Source organism: Crocodylus siamensis, chromosome 2, assembly GCF_052110815.1.
Source record: "Crocodylus siamensis isolate JL-2025a chromosome 2, ASM5211081v1, whole genome shotgun sequence".
Taxonomy (NCBI): Eukaryota; Metazoa; Chordata; order Crocodylia; family Crocodylidae; genus Crocodylus; species Crocodylus siamensis.
In genome coordinates, this window is record NC_143396.1 from 9,518,811 (window position 1) to 9,526,658 (window position 7,848).

The following is a 7,848-nucleotide window of genomic DNA, read 5'->3' on the forward strand; positions in this document are numbered from 1 at the left end:
CGGGGGCATTGTTCAAGTTCCTTCATATGCCTCATCTGAGCCAAGAACACCCATTGTTCCTGAGTTTTTGTGGGCTTTCTGGAGGCATTTCGAACATTTTTCAATGGAAGTCTCTCCGTTATCTTCCATGGGTGTTGGATCGGCCACTTTCCCCTGCTCCTCACCATGATATTTGATTTAGATGGTCTGCTGCAGTTGGCTTGTTTACATATGTAAGCCTTTGGTACTGTATAAATTGGGCCCTGAACTTTGAAGGGGAGAGATTTTTTCCCTCTTTTCCTGATGCTTGAGTAATTGCCATCCCTGCTGCAGTAGAGATATACATTTAGAAAGAGTAGCAGACTGAGTCACTCTAATAATCTCTAATTGGGTCTAATGGAGTGTGTCTGAATAGTTGGACTTCAGCTTCCTCTGAGTTTAAATGTAGCATTGTATGCCTTTGGATGGGTACTTTTTCCATACACTTCTAATAAGGTCTCAGATTCTTTAACTATCATGGGATGTGTCTGCACGTGCATTTATGCTGGCTTAAATCTACTGCACAGTAAATTACTGTTCAGTAAGCAGGGATAGGCTAGTGTCTACATGTGCAGGTGTTAAAGCACTTTAATGCTGTGTGTGGACTGACTTAGGACTAAAGTTAGCCCCTAGTCAGTACATACACACAGTGTTACTGTGCAGTAAAGTGTCTATACATGCATTACTAATTGGGGCATAAATTTGATACCTGCATTGTACAGGTATCAAATTTATGCTCAAGTTGATGTAAGTCGCCATATTTACTGCACAGTATGGGCATGCATGTGTAGACATGCATCCTTACTGTGCAGTAATTTCAGTTACTGTGCAGTAAATGCGCATGTGTAGATGTACCCTTGCGGGTGTTAACAGCTTTTCTGTTTTACTCTGATGGAGGCTCCTGTCTCTTGGCCGAATAATTCTTTTTCCCCCCTGAGGTTCAGAAATAACACTGCATTATATGAAAATAGATTTTTTTAGTTTGAAGTGTTCCGTTTCCAGATTACATTTTTTCATCTTTTTGCTGCCTCTTATAGTATCTTTTTTTTTTTTTTCTTTAAAAAAATGCTGCTTTGGGAACCACTTTTTCCTGTATTAAATTTTGTAACAAAGATGAAAATACTTGTACTTTTCTTCAGAAATTCCTGGTATTCAGCATAATCCCATACCAAATATTTTTCATCTACATTGTTGTTTTTCAAGTCATAGCTTTCCCAAGGACACTTGTGGTTTGTTTGGTTTTTTTTTAAACCACCTTTTCCCCTCAAATAATTGGACCAAAAAAATTTGACCCATTTTATTTTGAACTGTCCTTAAAATAGAACTAGTCCTGGTCAGGAACTAGGATTTTGGCTAAATGCTCCATAGGAATATTTAACTTTGGCCAAGAATGGAAATATTCCAGCTATAAACATTTTGCTGTGATCCCCGTGAGTTGTAGTTCAGATGCCTTTTGCTCCTGCTCTCCTCTGTCAGCCACTTCCAGTGATGCACCACTTGATAAGGGGAAAAGGTGTAGTCCTTGATGTTTGTGCTTGTGATGCCCTTTGAATGATGACCATAATGACAGCATGATCAAGGGGATTGTCTCCCAAAGTGGGATCCTGATGTAGGTAATTAGGATTCATTGTATAGCGCTTCAGGTGAAGAGACATTAGGATCCCCTTTTGAACCTGAAGGATGCTACTGAAATGCAAAAGGCAGGCCTTTTGGATAAGGTCATGCATACGCGATGATAGCATGCGAGGCATCCTGTAAGAGTGGTCCCGGATTAATCGACCCATCTGTGCTATGACCTGGGACTCCTTCATCCAGGGTCTGCCCTCAGGTTAGGTGGTTAGGTGTCCCATTACACTAGCCTGGTCAAAGCAAGCTAGTTTCTATAGGTAATAGCATGCACTAAAGTGATGCAGCTATTGTCACCACCAGCCTTTTAAGGGCTCCTCCAGTAATGTGCCATGCGAAGCTCAAAGAGGATACCAGAGCTTTATTCTGCACCACATCTCTTGTGGTCTGAGAGCTATAAGGTGTTAGAAAATACAGGTTTATTGTGGGGAAAACTTCCAAGGGAGGAAAAATGGGCTTGACTTTCTTATTTTTCCCCCTCTTTGTACAGAAAGAGACTCTGAATCTCTTCTGCTGGTCTTTTACATTGGAAACCCAGTTCTTTTAGACCTTGCTTAGAACTGAAAGAGATATGCTATCATCCGTAAAGATGTGAAACCTGATTAGCTCAAGGAAATTAATCTGACTCTAATTAATTTGCCTCTGGATTTTAGAAGTGTTGAGCTCCCAAAGAAGACAAGGCACTGCCCATCCACCAGCCCACCACCACTACCACCTTTTTTGTTGTTGTCCTTAGTAATGACAAAAAAGAGCATTATAAAGATAAAGCTGTTTTTTCTCAATATTAAAGACCGAAAAAAAAAGGTGGTGGATGGGCAGTGCCTTGTCTTCTTTGGGAGCTCAGCACTTCTGAACTCCAGACCATTTATTTGGATGCCTACATTTAACTGAAATATGTAACTTCAGGCATCTGGATCTGAAGCTATTGGCAACAACAATTTGCCCAAAATCAAACGAAGAAGCAAAATAGGCCGTGCCCCTGCTTGTGACCCCTCCTCACAGCTCCTGGCAACTCCATGCATTCAAAAACCCACAGGCTGAAAATGATGTTTGTAACTTATCCTTTCTGAGCTATTTTAGTAGCTAACGTTATTAGCCTTCGCGTAATTAGAGGCATTCCAGCAACGTAATGTATTCCATGCTAGGAGACATGAGATTGCCTAGCCTTGGGCTTCAATCATCTAGGGTTTCCCAAACTGAATGGAAACTGAAGATCCAAAGTTTCTTCTGGTGAAAAATCTAATTCAGGCTCCAAAGCCTTGTCTATGCTAATTTCCCTTCAAAATCCCCACCCCTGCTGCCACTGTGATGATCTTGGCATTGACTGCACCAGCATGGATGGGCCCTTGGTATTTAACCCTCCACGCAGACACGGCTTGTGAAGTATAGGTCCAAGCAGCGATCAGACACCGGGGTGATGGGGACATAACAGGATGGCAGAGATCTAAACTTAGCCTTATGTTTCTGATATTGCACTATGGGAGGTCATGGGGGAAAAACTGGATTGAAAGGACTTCACTGAATCATAGAAAAAGGAAGGCTGGAAGGGACCTCAGGAGGGCATCCAGTTCAACCCCCTGCTCCAGGCAGGACCAGCCCCAACTACATCATCCCAGCCAAGGATTTCTCTACCTGGGTCTTCAAAACCTCCAAGGATGGAGAACCCACCACCTCTCTGGGTAACCTGTCCCGATGCTTCACCACCCTCTTCGGGAGAGAGTTTTTCCTTGTCTCCAACCTCAACTTCCCTTGGTGCAGCTTGAGCCCATTGCTCCTTGTCCTGCCATCTGCCCCCACTTGAGACCAATCCAGCTCCATCCTCTTTGAACCACCCTTTAGGGAGTTGAAGGCGGCTTGGTATCGAGTGGCGCCGAGCTAGATGTGCTGAAATGCCGCTAATAACAAGGCGGATTTAGGTGAATCCGCTGGGGAGCGCTTTGATTTGAAGAACAGGATGCATCCATGGCTTTGCTTGGGTCCCACTCAAAACCAAGGCAGCTCCTTTTGTTTCCTGCCAACAGCTGTGTGGAGGATATGAGTTCAAGGCAAAAAATCAGCAGGACGCTGAGTTACACCCAAGCAGGAGAAGCTCAGCCCCTGGCATACACATGGGGCCGGCAGAAACGAACCCTTCTGGCACCGTGCAGTGGGTAACAAGGGTGTTTTGCAATACCAATAAAAACCAAGCCGGGATGGAGCCAACTTTTAGTGTCTCCCAGATGCAGACAACGCTACCAGTGTGCATGGGGATTTTTTTTCCCCCTGCAGCTTATGGGACTGCCAAGTTGAAGGTAAACTCATGAAATGAATGGGAGAGGGCGGGGGGCAGGGCTGGGAGAGACCTGGCTCTAACCAATTCCACCTGTTTCTGAGCACTCAGACAGGCTCTGCTAATTCCTGGCCATCTGTATTTTTACTTTGCTCTCTGCCTTGGAGTCTTCTCCAAAGGCTTGCTTTCTTCCCCCCCACCCCCTCCGGTTTTTAAATGACTTTCCCAGCCACCACTTTGCACAGAAAGCAGCTGATTAGTGGCTTTAATTTTCCTATCTAGGCTAATTATTTCTCTTGATGGTCTATTTATCAAACTAGTTTCCCTTCTGGGCTGTCTGCTCTGTGATGCCGTTCCAAAGAGGGAACGGGGGGGTGGGGGGGAAATAAGAAACAGGCAAGCTGCACAAACAGCCTTGTGTTTGCCTCTGATTTTTAAAATGATTATTAAAACTTGGGACATCTTCCTTGGCCAGTTACCATATCTGACCCCTTTGATTTTACTGGCATCAAGTGCATTTCCATTGACGGCTCAGATCAAGCGTGGCCGATGCGTACCTAGGGGAAACACCGTGATCACCCTCCTAGTTGCTCCCGGGGAAAACGGATGTGCTGGGATGGGACAGCACCCGCATAGGTGATGCATAGTTAATCTTGGCTTTATGCCCATTTTATGGGCCTGGGAGACTCCTCCCTAGCTTGTTCTTGTGGCCTTAGGGCTAAAGGCAAGCAAAACTCGGGGGCATCTGAACCCCAAGCCTCCAGGCTTGGGCCTGCAAATAGGATGCCCACCAAAGGATTTGGAAACATCTGAAGCCCCAGCTGGTAGTAGGGCTGACTCACAAATTTGGAATTGATTTGGTCAATTTGGCTGGGAATACAGAAAATTAAAAAAAAAAAAATCTGTTTTGTTATCATTTTCACTGTCAGCCTGTGCATCATTCAGTCCAGTCCCAGCGCTACCCAAGGCCTTGCATCTGTTGAGGTCTCCAGCCGCGTACATATCTCCCTTGCTCTCCTCCCATCTGTCCTGCCACCCCAGCCTCGCACCCACCTACTTCCCTTGCAACCAGGAGGAATTAAATCTCATAAGGAAAGGCTCCTGGCTGTCGTCACGCTCTTTCTGGTCCAGGGAGTTTCAAAGTTTTCGCTGCACAGAGATGCAGCATCTGTAAGAAGGGTCTTGACAGGGTCCCCACCCAGAATAGCCCAAAGCCTGGGTGTTAGAGCAATCTTTTGGAGGTGGGTGGTGTGGGTTTGAAACCCCTCGGGCGGAGGTGGGCCCCAGACTTGTGTGTTTTACTGCCTGGATGCATACTCCATGCCCCAGGCAAATGCAGGAAAAGAAGGTGCCCTTGCCATCTCTGGCTCTTCAAAGGCCCCCACCCTTTGAAGAGCACCTGTGTGAGCACCCATCCTCCTAAAAGGGTTCAGGGCTCTAAGTACCATTGAAGCACTCAACCTAACTCCCTGGGACTGAACTTTGGGCGAGCAGGCACTTGCTATACTGCCTCATTCCTGCTTAATGCATGCCCTGAAACACAAGGGTTTCCATACCCCTTAATAGAAAAACCTATCCTGTCTTTTAGGACTACGGATAATGAGAACATCCACCCAGTTATCTTAGTTGGCTTTTGGGCCTGAGATGTTGCCTTGGGGCAGGGAATTCCAGGTGTTACATATATTGCATGCATATATTACATACATACATACTTTACATATAAAGAGAAGTTACACACGGTCTTTCCAGTGCACTCACCTGTAAATGTCACCTTTCTGTCTATCGTATGCTCCTTCCCATGTTCATCCGATGATATGAGCTCCTAGATATTCTGGTTTACCTTCTGCCTGATATTCCTGATTTTGTATGCCTTTATTACAATGCTATCTCTCCTTCACTAAGCAATCTCCATCACTTCGAAGTCTTGGGAGTGGCAGGGGGGGACTTATCAAGCCAAACACTTTTTGTCACCCATTTCTGGACTATATTGCTAATATTTAGCCTTTTTCAAGGGAGTAACCAGATGGAGTATAACATTCTAGGTAAGGGCATAGATCATCAATTAGTATAATGGTGGTATCATCCTTTGCTCCATTTCCCATTCATCCTAACATTTTGGTTTAGTTTTTTAAATGCAATTTTTAAAATGCTCTTTCTTCCTTTGGAAAAACACAGTAAGACATCTGAGCTGCTCAAATGATGACTTTCAGTGTACATTATTAAGCAGACCAAGCTCAGAGTTGCTGCTCATGTGGAGCTCACTGTGAAGTATGTCTCCTTATTCCTTCCTCTTCCCTTCCAGTCTGCAGGGACTTTCTGCAGTTTCTTTTGCAGAGAAGTTTAAGGGACTTGGGTGTGACTCCCATTAAAATGAATAGGAAGTTGAGTAGTTGGTTTGTCTGAAGTTTCTTTTCAAAGCTGTCGGCCTTTAGGGTTGTTCTAGGGAAAGGGAAGAGAGGAGTTGTTCATTTTTTGTCCCTCTTTGGCATCACCTGCTTAAAAAATCAAGGTTGGCACCTTTAGGGTCAAATGGCTACTTGTGATGGACCTAGAGATTAGTGGCTCACAACCTGTTTTGTACCAGGACCGATTTGTAAACATCAGTGGCCATCCCCATCCCCATGCCCCTCACTCCCGACCCAGCCCCAGCCCCCCAGTGTGTAGGGCAGGGGTCGGGCCAAGCAGCCCCTTGAAGGCTGAAGGTCTGCCAGTCTGCAAGGGAAAAGCCATGGTTTCCCATGTTTTTTCTCCTTTAAAGGAGAGGTTTGTTTGTGACCCTTTCATATATTTTTGTGACCCTCTTTTGGTTTACGACCCATGGGTTAAGAAACGCCGGTCTAGGTGACATCCATGCATGAAATCCAGTTTCCTGAGCCAGTCACCCAGAAAATGCTTCCTCCTTCATCCATGACTCTTGAATCATAGAAAATGAGGGCCGGGAGGGAGCTCAGGAGGTCACAGCTAGTCCAAACTCCTGCTCCAAGCAGGACCAGCCCCAACTACATCATCCCAGCCAAGGCTTTATCTAGCCGCCCCTGAAACACCTCTGAAGATGGAGACTGCACCAGCTCCCTGGGGAGCCTGTTCCAGTGCTTCACCATCCTTCTCGTGAAATTTTTTCCTAATTTCCAACCTCAACTTCCCTTGCTGCAGCGTGAGCCCATTGCTCCTTGTCCTGTCACCTGCCCCCACTGAGACCAGCCCAGCTCCATCCTCTTTGAAACCACCCTGCAGGGAGGTGAAGGCTGCTATCAAATCCCCCTCGGTCTTCTCTTCTGCAGACTCAATCAGCCCATTTCCCTCAGTCTCTCCTTACCAGTCCTGTCCCCCAGCCCCACAACCATTTTTATTCTTAATTCTCCAATGTGTCCACATCCTTTCTGCAGTGGGGGGCCCACAGCTGGACACAGGACTCCAGATGTGGCCTCCCCAGTGCTGAATAGAGGGGAAGAATCGCTGCCCTCCATCCGCTGGCAACACTCCCACCAATGCAGCCCAGGATGCCATTCGCCTTTGGTAACAAGGGCACCCCGTTGGCTCCTATTTATCTTCTTGTCCCCTGTCACCCCCAGCTCCTTTTCTGCAGAGCTGCTGCCCAGCCCGTCACCCCCAGCCTGTCCTGGTGCATGGGATTGTTGCATCCTAATGGCAGGACTTTGCACTTGCAGATGGTCCCACGATTTCAGTGGACCACGAAGCAGTCAGCCATGGGACATGAGTACATTGTTATACATGCCGTGCATAGCGATGCTCTAAAGAGTCTGATAGCGGTGCAGCGATAGCTTAGTAGACATTGCTTACCAGTTATGTAAAAATTACTTCGAAAAACACTCAGAACTTAAGAGCAAGAACCGTTCTTCGGAGATTTTTATCCCCGACTATCTCCACTGTATGATTTACTCTGGACTGAGTTTTGAAGTATGCGGGCCAGATAT